Genomic DNA, 14,584 nt, shown 5'->3' with positions numbered 1-14,584 from the left:
TTTGTACTTTTGCCTACGGGCGTTACTCTCTTTTACTTTCCGTCACTGGAGGTTTACTCGTGACGTGGTTTACAACTTACAGTGGGGGCTGTAATCATATTGTATATTAGTTCTGTTATCTTCGTTTTAGAGTTTCATCTCTTTCTGTCTTTACTTACATTATCGAAAAAAAAATAATTCACGTTTTTCCGCTTAAGTTATTTCTTTGGTTACTAAAGTGACGCCACCGAAATCGGGGTGTTACAAAGAGCTATTCTGCAAAGTTCCATTTCATATGAAGAATATGAGAAAATTACTGATCGTGATTCCGCTAAGTGTATCCTTGATTCCTTAAAGATGACACATGAAGGAAACAAAAAGGTGAAAGAGACAAAGGCGTTGTCTCTGATCAAGCAGTATGAATCCTTCCAAATGGAACCTGACGAATCCATTGAGGATATGTTTTCCAGATTCCAGTTGATTATTGCTGGAATAAGACCTCTCAACAAAAGCTACACTACAAAAGATCATGTCATAAGGGCCATCAGAAGTCTTCCTGAAAGCTGGATGCCGTTAGTGACTTCAATAGAGCTTACAAGAGATGTTGAGCATATGAGTTTAGAAGAACTCATCAGCATACTGAAATGTCTTGAGCTGAAGCGCTCAGAGATGCAAGATCTGAGGAAGAAATCTATAGCCTTGAAATCCAAATCTGAGAAGGCTAAATCTGAGAAGTCAAAAGATCTCCAAGCTGAAGCAGAAGAATCTGAAGAAGCATCAGAAGATTCTGATGAAGATGAGCTGACTCTGATATCCAGAAAGCTCAACTGCATCTGGAAGCACAGGCAGAGCAAATACAAAGGCTCATCAAAGGACAAAAAGTCAAAGAAGCATTTCAAACCAAAGAAAAGTCTGATGGTGACTTTTGATGAATCAGAGTCAGAGGATGTTGACTCTGATTGTGAAGTTCAAGGACTCATGGCAATTGTCAAAGACAAAGGAGCAGAGTCAAAGGATGTCGTTGACTCTGACTCAGAATCAGAAGGAGATCCTAACTCAGACGATGAAAATGAGGTATTCACTTCTTTCTCAACCTCTGAACTGAAACATGCTTTGTCTGATATCATGGATAAGTATAACTCTTTATTGTCTAAGCATAAAAAGTTGAAAAAGAACTTATCTGCTGCTTCTAAGACTCCTTCTGAACATGAGAAAATCATTTCTGATTTGAAAAATGATAACCATGCTTTAGTTAATTCTAACTCTGTGCTTAAGAATCAAATTGCTAAGTTATAAGAAGTTATTGCCTGCGATGCATCTGATAGTAAGCATGAATCTAAGTATGAAAAATCCTTTCAAAGATTCCTGGCTAAAAGCGTAGATAGAAGCTTAATGGCTTCAATGATCTATGGCGTAAGCAGAAATGGAATAAATGGCATTGGTTATTCTAAACCTTCTGAAGTTGCTCCATCATCTCTTAAGAAAGGAACTTTCTCTATGTCAAAATATCATGCTCAAATTCCTTTATATTATCCTGTTGAAAGACCCAAAGTTTTCAGAACTTCTGGGCTAACTAACAAGAAAGGACCCAGAAAGTTGGTACCTAGGGATAAGATTATATATGTTGCAGGTATCTTCAATAGGTTCATCGAAACTCCAACCATGGAACCTAGACAGTGGATGCAGGCAACACATGACGGGAGAAAGGCATATGTCCCAAGATCCAAAACTTGAACCTGAAGGTGAAGTTGATCTTGGAGGCATCAATAGAGTAAGATTTGGTCAAGGAATCATTGGTTTTTGATTAGAACCCCTCTGTTGATATTCTGAACGCTATTCATGTTAGAATTAATGATAAGCTTGACTCTGACAAGTCAAAGCTAGCTGAAAAAGCTTGCAGAGATGAGCATGACCGTTTCAGAAAGAAACAAAGACTCTGAACTTGTCAAACCAGAAGCAACAACATCAGAAGATGCTACTACAACTTCTGACTTGCATCATCAGAAGAAGAGTAGGTTCATAGCTTCTCATTCTGAAGTATCTGAAGATGAAATTTTGTCCAGAATGGAGATGTCACCAGAACCACACTTCTGCTCTCATCAGAAGATATACTAATCAGCAGCCAACTATCCCTTGGTATTCCTTCTGAGGGGGAGTATTTCGTCTTATGCTCTTACTATTTTTTTTTCTTTTCCACCTTCATTCTTTTTGCTTATGACAAAAAGGGGGAGAACTAATAGTATCTTGAGAACTCCCTTATGTGATCAATTTCTATGCTCTGACGATACATTCTGATTGATGTCATCTCTTTCAATGCTATGATACATCTTATGACTCTATTAACTCTGATCACATACTTCAATATAGCTCAGAATCTAGATACTTCTACCGAGGTTGATATTAAGTATTAGATTCAGGGGGAGCTTAGCTCAGAATCAAACTCGAGTCTTGGATTCAGAAGGAGCAAGATAGACTATACACATCAGGATAAGTTTTAACTCTGATACCTTATACTCTGAGTGTATTCAGTTTATTTGTTTAGAGTTGTTCATCAAAATACATGGTTTTGTCATCATCAAAAAGGGGGAGATCGTAAGATCAAGATTTGGTCATGTGGTACAACTCTATGTTTTGATGATAACAAGTATTTATTTGTGGATGAACAACTATGGTACTCTAACGTTTGTCTTGAGTGTTTTGACAAACAGGTTCTGATTCTGATACCAGAAGATATATTCATCAGAAGATCTGAAGATCAGAAGATCTGAAGATCAGAAGCTCTGAAGATCAGAAGATCTGAGGATCAGAAGTTCTGAAGATCGGAAGAGCTGAAGATCTGAGGATCAGAAGTTCAGAGGATCAGAAGATCTGAAGACCAGAAGCTCTGAAGGATCAGAAGATCTGAAGGATCAGAAGCTCTGAAGGACCAGAGGCTCTGATGGTCCAGAGGCTCTGAAGGTCCAGAAGTTCTGAAGTTACGAAGGTCAGAGGATCCAAGCTTCCCTCTGACTCTGATCACCAAGCTTCACAAGTTCCAACATGAAGCGTCGTCAGATCAGAAGTAAATGGTTAAAGGCAAATGTCACTATCAAGAAGTACAAGAGCAGTGTACTATTCTGACAAGCCTACCTACCAAGGTTCAGCCACAGCAGGTTCTGGAAGTTCCAGAAATGCCCTCCAACGGTCATATTTTCTCAACAGAAATATCATTTGCACCTTGGACTATTTAAGGCTGAAGAAGAGAAGAAAGACTGTGGAGAGAGAATTCAAGAGATGCAATACAAGAAAAGATTCAAGCCTCTACTTTCTTCATCTGTTCTTATTTAGTTTACACTCAGTTTATTCAGAAGCAAACCTTTGTAAACACCAACCTCAAACAGTTGTTTGATTTTCCTTAAGGGACCGGGTAGGTCAGTATCCTTAAGAAGACTAGGATCTGTGTATCTTAGTGGTGATTCCTTTAGGAGATCAAGGTTGATCGGATCCTAGAGAAGACTAAGAGAGTGAATCTTAGTGTGAGCTAAGTCAGTGTATTGTTAGTCACTTGTAGGTTTCAAGTGTAGTTGTAACAATTATCTGATTAGTGGATTGCCTTCATTCTAAGAAGGAAGAAATCACCTTAACGGGTGGACTGGATTAGCTTGATGGATTTATCAAGTGAACCAGGATAAAATACTTGTGTGCTTCTCTCCTCTCTCTATCTTTATCCGCTGCACCATCTATCTCAGATAAACCGAAAAGATTTACTTTAAATCTTAAGGGGAAAGTTTTTATATTCAAAACTCTATTCAACCCCTCCTTCTAGTCGTTTTTCACACCTTCAATTGGCTCTTTGCAAACATTTGAGTTGAAACTGAGTGGAAAATCTGAGAAGAAGAATAAGAGTATTGCTTTTGTGTCTAACGCTGATGAAGGTGATTATGAAGACTGTGAGGGTGAAAACTTTTCTGATGCTCTGGCTATGCTAGCAAAAAAATTGAACAGGGCTTTGAGGAAGATTGACAAAAGAACCAGACCTAATGTCCAGGACATGAAGTTCGACAACAAACCCAAGTTTTCAAATTCTCAAAGGAAGACCAAGGAAGAAGAAAGACCTGTTCAGAACAAAGGAGTGCAATGTCATGAATGTGAAGGATATGGTCACATCAGGTCTGAATGTGCCACTTATCTAAAGAAGCAAAAGAAATGTATGATGGTAACTTGGTCAGATGAAGACACTGAAGATGAGGAGGAGATATCTGCAAACAAAGTCAATGTTTTCTCTGGAACTATCTGTGAGTCTGAGACAAGTGATGAAGACATCTCTGATGAGGAATTGGCTGAAACTTACAAGCTGCTACACAATAAGTGGGAAGAAGCATGCAAACTTGTAAGAGAAAAGCAAAGTGAGATAGACCAACTTGTTTCTCAGAATGAAAGGTTGAAAGAGCTCAGCACTAAGCTGAAGGAAGATCTGGAGGAGTGGCAAAGTAAGTTTAATAATGCTGATGTTATGGAAAAGGCTAACATAATGTTGATTAATGCAGGACTTCAAGAGGAAGTGACAACTCTGACAAGAAAACTTGAAGCCACTTATAAATCTGTTAGAATGTTGAACAGTGGTTCTGATATGCTTGATGAAATTCTGAAAGAAACTAGCAAGCAAGGAGGGAGTTTGAAGGGAATTGGCTTTAACTATAGAACAGAAAACAAAGAAAATCAGAAAGGTTCAAAGAAATTTGTGTCTGCTGCAAAACAAACTGAATTCAAGAAGCCCAGAGATTATCAGTTGTCAGATTCATTGCCTCGACATGTACCTCTGCATGTGAAACCCCAGCTTGAGCCTGACAAAACTGTACCTTGGAAGTGTCACTACTGTCGTAAGAATGGTCATATAAAGCCCTACTGTTACAGGTTATATGGTTATCCTCAGATGCACGATAAAAAGCCTGTTCAGATGAAGAAGCAATGGAAGCCCAAGGGTGAGGTCAGATGTTAGGTAGCATACACGTCTTTCAGAGCATCATCGAAGGAAGATTGGTATTTTGATAGTGGCTGCTCAAAGCACATGACAGGAAACAAGAGCTTCTTGCAAGACAATAGAAGTCACTCCACCAACTATGTTACTTTTGGAGATGGAGCTAAAGGAAAGATCAAGGGAGTAGGAAAGCTTGTTAGCACAGAATCTCCTAACTTGAACAATGTGTTACTTGTAAATGGTTTAACTGCCAACCTAATCAGCATAAGTCAACTGTGTGATCAAGGGTATGATGTGAAGTTCAATAAGATAGAATGTGTTGTGACCACTGATGATGAGAGAGTTTTGATGAGAGGAGTCAGATCAAAAGACAACTGTTACATGTGGACATCAGAAGAAAAAGCTCATGTTTCCAGATGTTTGTTAACTAAAGAAGATGAGGTGAATGTATGGCATCAAAGACTAGGACATCTCAACTACAGGAGCATGCAAAAGATTATTGCTGATGAAGCAATAAGGGGATTACCCAATTTGAGCTTGGGAGAAGGAAAACTATGTGGAGAATGTCAGATCGGTAAGCAAACCAAGGTGCCACACAAGATGCTCCAGCATCAGACCACGACGAAGGTTCTGGAATTGCTTCACATGGATCTCATGGGTCCCATGCAGGTTGAAAGCTTAGGAGGAAAAAGGTATGTGTTTGTCTGTGTAGATGATTTTTCAAGGTATACATGGGTTGAATTTATGAGAAAAATCAGAGACTTTTGAAATATTCAAGAATCTATGTTTGAGACTTCAGAATGAGAAGGACTGTGTGATTGTAAGAATCAGAAGTGATCATGGAAGGGAGTTTGAGAATTCAAAATTCTTGGAGTTCTGTGGAACAGAAGGTATTAGCCATGAATTTTCTGCCCCCATCACTCCACAGCAGAATGGAATTGTTGAAAGGAAAAATAGAACTCTTCAGGAATCAGCTAGAGTAATGTTACATGCTAAGAAGATTCCACACCAGTTATGGGCTGAAGCTATGAGTACTACCTGCTACATACATAATAGAGTCACCATCAGGGCAGGGACATCCTCGACACAGTATGAGCTATGGAAAGGTAGAAAGCCGTCTGTAAAATACTTTCACATATTTGGAAGTAAATGTTATATTCTTGCAGATCGTGATCCTAAGAGGAAGCTTGATCCTAGAAGTGATGAAGGAATTTTCATGGGGTATTCTATGAACAGCAAAGCTTATAGAGTTTTTAACTCTCGCACAAGGACCATGATGGAATCTGTGAATGTGACTGTGGTGTAAGATCAAGTTTTGATCTAGTAGTACAACTCTATGTTTTGATGATTACAAGTTAACCTTTTGATATGAACAATTGTGGTACTCTAACGTGTTTTTCTGAGTGTGCTATTTACAGGCTCTGACCCTGACTCAATTTCACACAAATCAGAAGCACTGTGTATAAAGGGTAACCCAAGCAACGCTTTCGCATTCACCATGTTCAGTATGAACAGTGGAAAAGCTTCAGAAGATCTGAAGCTATACAAACTCTGATGAGGACTCAGTCGCTAGAAGCTCTGATGATCCAGAAGTTCTGACAACCAAGAAACACTGAAGGTTCAGATGTTCCGATGGTGTAGAAGACTCTGAAGATCCAGAAGCTGAATAGTGGAAACTCTGAAGTCCAGAAGCAAGAAACTCTGAAGGCCATGTTCTTCCCTCTGAGTTCAGAATCAGAAGATACAATGGTCAGAGGATCTGTGCTTTCCCTCTGACTCTGATCAACCTGCTTCACAAGTTCCAATACGAAGCATTCCTCTGATCAGAAGTCTCCTAGGTTAAAAGGTCAAGTCGCTATCCAAGTACAAAAGCAAGTGTACCTTCCTGACGACCTACCTAACGTTCTCAGCCACAGCAGAAGCTGGATTTTCCAGAACTGCCCTCCAACGGTAGCATTTCCATGCAACGCTCAACCCTAATCCTTGGAGTATATATAGAGGCTGAAGATTGAAAGAAGCGGCTAGAATAAGAAGAAGAAAAAAATATACAAGAAGCAATACACACGCGCAAGACATATTCTAAGCTTTCTTTCATCTTGTAATTTATTTTAGTTTACACTCAGCTTATTCAGAAGCAAACCCTTGTAAACACCAACCTCAAACAGTTGTTTGATTTTTCCTTTAGGAGATCAAGGTTGATCGGATCCTAGAGAAGACTAAGAGAGTGAATCTTAGTGTGAGCTAAGTCAGTGTAATTGTTAGTCACTTGTAGGTTTCAAGTGCAGTTGTAACTCTTACCTGATTAGTGGATTGCCTTCATTCTAAGAAGGAAGAAATCACCTTAACGGGTGGACTGGAGTAGCTTGAGTGATTTATCAAGTGAACCAGGATAAAATCCTTGTGTGCTTTTCTATCTCTATCTTTTGCACTTAGTTCTCGAAAAGATTTGTTAAAATCTTTAAGGTGGTAGTTTTTGTACTGAAAACGTTATTCAAACCCCCCCTTTCTACCGTTTTTCATACCTTCAATTGGTATCAGAGCGCAAGTTCTGATTACCACACCTAACAGTGTTCAGTGATCCGGGCCGGTGTGAAAAACAATGGCTGCCACCACCAGTGAAACTCAAAGAGATGGTTACAACGCAAAGCCTCCTATGTTCGATGGTCAAAGGTTCGAATATTGGAAAGATAGACTGGAAAGTTTCTTTCTGGGTTTCGATGCAGATCTCTGGGATATTATTGTGGATGGCTATGAGCGTCCAGTTGATGCAGATGGCAAAAAGATCCCAAGGTCAGAGATGTCTGCAGATCAAAAGAAGCTGTACTCACAACATCATAAAGCAAGAGCAATTCTTCTAAGTGCTATCTCCTATGAGGAGTACCAGAAGATTACAGATCGTGAGTTTGCTAAAGGCATTTTTGATTCTCTGAAGATGTCTCATGAAGGAAACAAGAAAGTCAAAGAATCAAAGGCATTGTCTTTGATCCAAAAGTATGAATCCTTCATCATGGAGCCAAATGAGTCCATTGAAGAAATGTTCTCCAGATTTCAACTGCTTGTAGCTGGCATACGTCCTCTCAACAAGAGCTACACAACAAAAGATCACGTCATAAGGGTCATCAGGTGTCTTCCTGAAAGTTGGATGCCTTTGGTGACTTCAATAGAGCTCACGAGAGATGTTGAGAATATGAGTTTAGAAGAACTCATCAGCATTTTGAAATGCCATGAGCTGAAGCGCTCAGAGATGCAAGATCTGAGGAAAAAGTCCATAGCCTTGAAATCCAAATCTGAAAAGGCTAAGGTTGAGAAGTCAAAGGCTCTTCAAGCTGAAGAAGAAGAATCTGAAGAAGCATCAGAAGATTCTGATGAAGATGAGCTGACTCTGATCTCCAAGAGACTCAACCGCATCTGGAAGCACAGGCAGAGCAAGTTCAAAGGCTCTGGAAAGGCAAGAGGAAAGTCTGAATCCTCAGGTCAGAAGAAGTCATCAATCAAGGAAGTCACTTGCTTTGAGTGCAAAGAATCAGGGCACTACAAAAGTGACTGTCCAAAATTGAAGAAGGACAAGAAGCCAAAGAAGCACTTCAAGACCAAGAAGAGTCTGATGGTGACATTCGATGAATCAGAGTCAGAGGATGTTGACTCTGATGGTGAAGTCCAAGGACTCATGGCTATTGTCAAAGACAAAGGAACAGAGTCAAAGGAAGCTGTTGACTCTGACTCAGAATCAGAAGGAGATCCAGACTCTGACGATGAAAATGAGGTATTTGCTTCCTTCTCTACCTCTGAACTGAAACATGCTTTGTCTGATATCATGGATAAGTATAACTCCTTGTTGTCTAAGCATAAGAAGCTGAAAAAGAACTTATCTGCTGTTTCTAAAACTCCTTCTGAACATGAGAAAATCATATCTGATTTGAAAAATGATAACCATGCTTTAGTTAATTCTAACTCTGTGCTTAAGAATCAAATTGCAAAGTTAGAAGAAGTTATTGCCTGCGATGCCTCTGATAGTAAGCATGAATCTAAGTATGAAAAATCTTTTCAAAGATTCCTGGCTAAAAGCGTAGATAGAAGCTTAATGGCTTCAATGATCTATGGTGTAAGCAGAAATGGAATGCATGGCATTGGCTATTCTAAACCAATTAGAAATGAGCCTTCTGTGTCTAAAGCTAAATCCTTGTATGAATGCTTTGTTCCCTCTGGTACCATATTGCCTGATCCTGTACCTGCTGAAGTTGCTTAAAACCCTCTTAAAAAGGGATCTTTCTCTATGACTAAATATCATGCAAATATTCCTTTAAAATATCATGTTGAGACACCCAAGGTGATCAGAACCCTTGGGGTAACTAACAAAAGAGGACCCAGAAAGTGGGTACCTAAGGACAAGATTATCTATGTTGCAGATATCCTTGATAGCTCCACTGAAACACCAATCATGGTATCTGGACAGTGGATGCTCGCGTCACATGACGGGAGAAAAGCGTATGTTCCGAGAGCTGAAACTTAAGCCTGGAGGCGAAGTTGGCTTTGGAGGAAATGAAAAGGGTAAAATTATTGGTACTGGTACTATTTGTGTAGATAGTAGTCCATGCATTGATAATGTTTTATTGGTAGACGGCTTAACACATAACTTATTGTCTATAAGTCAATTAGCTGACAAGGGTTATGATGTTATATTCAATCAAAAGTCCTGCCGGGCTGTAAGTCAGATCGATGGCTCTGTTCTGTTTAACAGCAAGAGGAAGAACAACATTTATAAGATCAGATTATCTGAGTTGGAGGCTCAGAATGTGAAGTGCCTTCTGTCTGTTAATGAAGAGCAGTGGGTATGGCATAGACGGTTAGGGCATGCCAGTATGAGAAAGATTTCTCAGCTGAGCAAGCTAAACCTTGTCAGGGGCTTACCCAATCTGAAGTTCGCTTCAGACGCTCTTTGTGAAGCATGTCAGAAAGGCAAATTCACAAAAGTCCCTTTCAAGGCAAAGAATGTTGTCTCAACCTCAAGGCCGTTAGAACTTCTGCATATCGACCTGTTTGGACCAGTGAAAACTGAGTCTATAGGTGGCAAGAGATATGGGATGGTTATCGTTGATGACTATAGCCGCTGGACATGGGTAAAGTTTCTAACCCGCAAGGATGAGTCTCATGCTGTGTTCTCTACCTTCATTGCTCAAGTGCAAAACGAGAAGGCTTGTAGAATTGTGCGTGTCAGAAGTGACCATGGTGGAGAGTTTGAGAATGACAAGTTTGAGAGTCTGTTTGATTCCTATGGAATTACACATGATTTCTCTTGTCCCAGAACTCCTCAACAAAATGGTGTTGTTGAGAGGAAGAATAGAACTCTTCAGGAGATGGCTAGAACCATGCTCCAAGAAACTGGCATGGCTAAGCACTTTTGGGCAGAGGCAGTAAATACAGCATGTTACATTCAGAACAGAATCTCTGTGAGACCAATTCTGAAAAAGACTCCTTATGAATTGTGGAAGAACATAAAACCCAACATTTCTTATTTTCATCCTTTTGGCTGTGTTTGTTATGTTCTCAATACTAAGGATAGATTGCATAAATTTGATGCTAAATCTTCTAAGTGTCTATTACTTGGTTATTCTGATAGATCTAAAGGTTTTAGATTTTATAATACTGATGCTAAGACTATTGAAGAATCTATTCATGTTAGATTTGATGATAAGCTTGACTCTGACCAGTCAAAGCTAGTTGAAAAGTTTGCAGATTTAAGCATTAATGTTTCTGACAAAGGCAAAGCTCCAGAGGAAGTTGAGCCAGAGGAAGATGAACCAGAGGAAGAAGCTGGTCCCTCTAACTCACAAACTCTGAAGAAGAGCAGAATCACTGCAGCTCATCCTAAGGAATTGATTCTGGGCAACAAAGATGAACCAGTCAGAACCAGATCTGCCTTCAGACCCTCTGAAGAGACCTTGCTGAGTCTGAAAGGATTGGTGTCCTTAATTGAACCCAAGTCCATAGATGAAGCTCTTCAGGACAAGGATTGGATTCTGGCCATGGAAGAAGAATTGAATCAATTCTCCAAGAACGATGTTTGGAGCTTAGTGAAGAAGCCTGAGAATGTCCATGTTATTGGAACGAAATGGGTATTCAGAAACAAGCTAAATGAGAAAGGAGATGTAGTCAGAAACAAGGCAAGGCTAGTTGCTCAAGGCTACAGCCAGCAGGAAGGAATAGACTACACTGAAACATTTGCTCCAGTAGCAAGACTGGAAGCAATCAGACTATTGATTTCTTTCTCAGTAAATCACAACATAGTTCTACATCAGATGGACGTAAAGAGTGCCTTCCTAAATGGTTATATCTCAGAGGAAGTCTATGTTCATCAACCCCCAGGTTTTGAAGATGAAAAGAAACCAGACCATGTGTTCAAATTGAAGAAATCACTCTACGGTCTGAAGCAAGCTCCCAGAGCATGGTATGAGAGACTTAGCTCATTCCTTCTGGAGAATGAGTTTGTAAGGGGTAAAGTAGATACAACTCTCTTTTGCAAGACTTATAAAGATGATATCTTAATTGTGCAAATTTATGTTGATGATATTGTATTTGGTTCTGCTAATCAATCTCTATGCAAAGAATTTTCTGAGATGATGCAGGCTGAATTTGAGATGAGTATGATGGGAGAATTAAAGTACTTTCTGGGAATACAAGTTGATCAAACACCAGAAGGAACATATATCCATCAGAGCAAGTACACTAAAGAACTTCTGAAGAAGTTCAATATGCTGGAATCTACAGTGGCCAAGACTCCAATGCATCCAACATGCATTCTGGAAAAAGAAGATATAAGTGGTAAAGTATGTCAGAAGCTCTATCGTGGCATGATAGGTTCACTTCTGTACTTAACTGCATCTAGGCCAGACATATTATTTAGTGTTCATTTATGTGCTCGTTTCCAATCAGATCCAAGGGAAACCCACTTAACTGCTGTTAAGAGGATCCTAAGGTATCTGAAAGGCACCACTAACCTTGGCTTGATGTATAAGAAAACATCAGAGTATAAGCTTTCAGGTTATTGTGATGCTGATTATGCTGGAGATAGAACAGAGAGAAAAAGTACTTCTGGAAATTGTCAATTTCTGGGAAGCAATCTAGTCTCATGGGCAAGCAAGAGGCAATCAACCATTGCTCTATCAACTGCAGAGGCAGAATATATCTCAGCAGCAATATGCAGCACTCAGATGCTCTGGATGAAACATCAGCTGGAGGATTATCAGATCCTTGAGAGCAATATCCCAATCTATTGTGATAACACTGCTGCAATTTCGTTGAGCAAGAATCCTATCTTGCATTCAAGGGCAAAGCACATTGAGGTAAAGTATCACTTCATTAGAGATTATGTGCAGAAGGGCGTACTTCTTCTGAAGTTTGTTGATACTGACCATCAATGGGCAGATATCTTTACAAAGCCCTTAGCTGAAGATAGATTTAATTTTATTCTGAAAAATCTAAACATGGACTTTTGTCCAGAGTGAAGATAGATCAGAACCTCTGACTATGATACTTCTTGATCAGAAGATGTCTAGTCCAGAAGGTAACTCAATCAGAGTGTGTGTGCCCACTGGTACTGACTCTGAAGCTGAGACAACAACACGTGCGTCAGAATTTCTGATGCATAGTTCCTTGTGCCCGTGTGACAGTCTGTTGTGATTGCGTGTAGATATGCTTATCTCCTGTGTGTGATTGTGTATTTTACTGTTACTGTCTATCTTTAATTTTCAACCGTTGATCTTAAAGTGCTTTTTGAATCAACAACGGTTATTTGATAAAACCCACTATACACACACGTTCTCTCTCACTTCCGGTTTTCACTCTCGCACTCCCTGCTTTTCAAAACCGCCTCCTTCGTGATTTCTCTCTCGATCTCTCTTCATCCTTCAAACTTCATCTTCTACCTCAAACCTTCAACCTCTTCAAAATGGTGAGACAAACCAGAAGATCTACTGCAGATGCACCTCAGTTCCCTCACATGGTAGTCGGGTTGGCAACGGGTCAACGGGGCTCTGAGAACCCAGCACAAGAACAAGCTCAAGCTCAAGAGGAGATTGTTCCTATTGCAGAACGGGGCTGTGCCGTTCACTGTGTATTTCCTCCTGAGGAACTCCAAGTCCTTGCAGAATGGAGATTCAACCTCGACAACTTGGCTGCAAATGGGTTTGATCTCCGTCCTGAAGTCCAAGCTCAAGGTTGGGGAAACTACTTCAATCGACTTCGAGGACCGGTGTATGAGAAGCTGGTAAAGGAATTCTGGAAGCACGCTGATTGTGATGACACTCAGGTGGTCTCTTACATACTGGGTAGGAAGATCATCATCACGGAGAAGTCATTCGTGAATCTGCTAGGTGCAGAAACTGCTCATGGGTATCGGTTCTCACTGACGGAATCGAAGCTGAAACCCAGAACCAAGGACATCGTCAACAAGGCCCTGTACACCACCTTCAAACCGGGCAAGACGAGCTACAAAGTGATGGACCTTCACCCAAACTCAGGGTCTGGCACAAGATCCTGCTCAACTGCATCAATCAACGACCAAAGGGCAGTTCTCCAGACTACATCAACTTCAATCAGAAGGCGATGCTGTTCTTCATTCAAGACAAGGAGAAGATCTGCCTTCCCTACTTCCTGTTCTCCTATTTGAAGGAATGCATCCGGAAGTCTCGCACCACCTCCTCCATCAAGTCAGCCATCAAATATATCCCTTTTGGGAGGCTGATCTCAGACTTTCTCATTGAAAGCAACTTGGTGCAAGATTTGATCAATGCTGGTTGCACAGAGGATTGAGCACAATTGTTAGCGATGTCTTCACTGCCAACTCTCTGAAGAAGATGGGTTTGGTCCAGAAGAAGATTGCTCCTGCTCATGAGGACACATCTTCTGAGATCAGAGGAAGAAGAATGCCTCTGAATGACTACCCTCTGTGGACTCAAGCAGACCATCCTGAAGCCATCAGATGCTATGTTGAAGACCTCAGGGCTCAAGGATTCGAGATTGACCTTGATGATTTCGTCAGCAGACTTCCACCAGCTCCAGAGTTTCCTTCTCCTCCCAAGAAGAAAACCAAGAGGAAGATGGTTCTGGACGAATCCTCAGAGGAATCTGATGTCCCTCTGGTCAAGAAGGCGAAGAGCAAGCCTGATGATGATGATGGTGATGATAGTGAGGATGGTCCTCCAAAGAAGAAGCAGAAGAAAGTCAGAATTGTGGTGAAGCCTACTCGGGTGGAACCAGCTGCTGCAGAGGTCAGAAGGACTGAACCTCCTGCCAGAGTGACTCGATCATCAGCACATACAAGTAAGCCTGCACTTACCTCTGATGATGATTTGAATTTATTTGATGCACTCCCAATTTCTGCCTTACTCCAACACTCTTCAAATCCCCTCACTCCTATTCATGAATCCCAGCCAGCCGCACAAACCACCTCTCCACCACATTCCCCAAGATCTTCATTCTTTCAACCTTCTCCTACTGAAGCACCACTCTGGAATTTGCTTCAGAACCAACCCTCTAGGTCAGAAGATCCAACCTCTCTCCTTACCATTCCATACGACCCATTAACTTCTGAACCCATCATCCCCAACCAACCAGAACCCAAACCAACAGAACCACAACCCAGAACGTCTG

The sequence above is a fragment of the Lotus japonicus genome, unplaced genomic scaffold, assembly GCF_012489685.1.
Source record: "Lotus japonicus ecotype B-129 unplaced genomic scaffold, LjGifu_v1.2 AP026985.1".
NCBI classification, from domain to species: Eukaryota; Viridiplantae; Streptophyta; class Magnoliopsida; order Fabales; family Fabaceae; genus Lotus; species Lotus japonicus.
Note: the sequence above shows the minus strand (reverse complement) of the source record.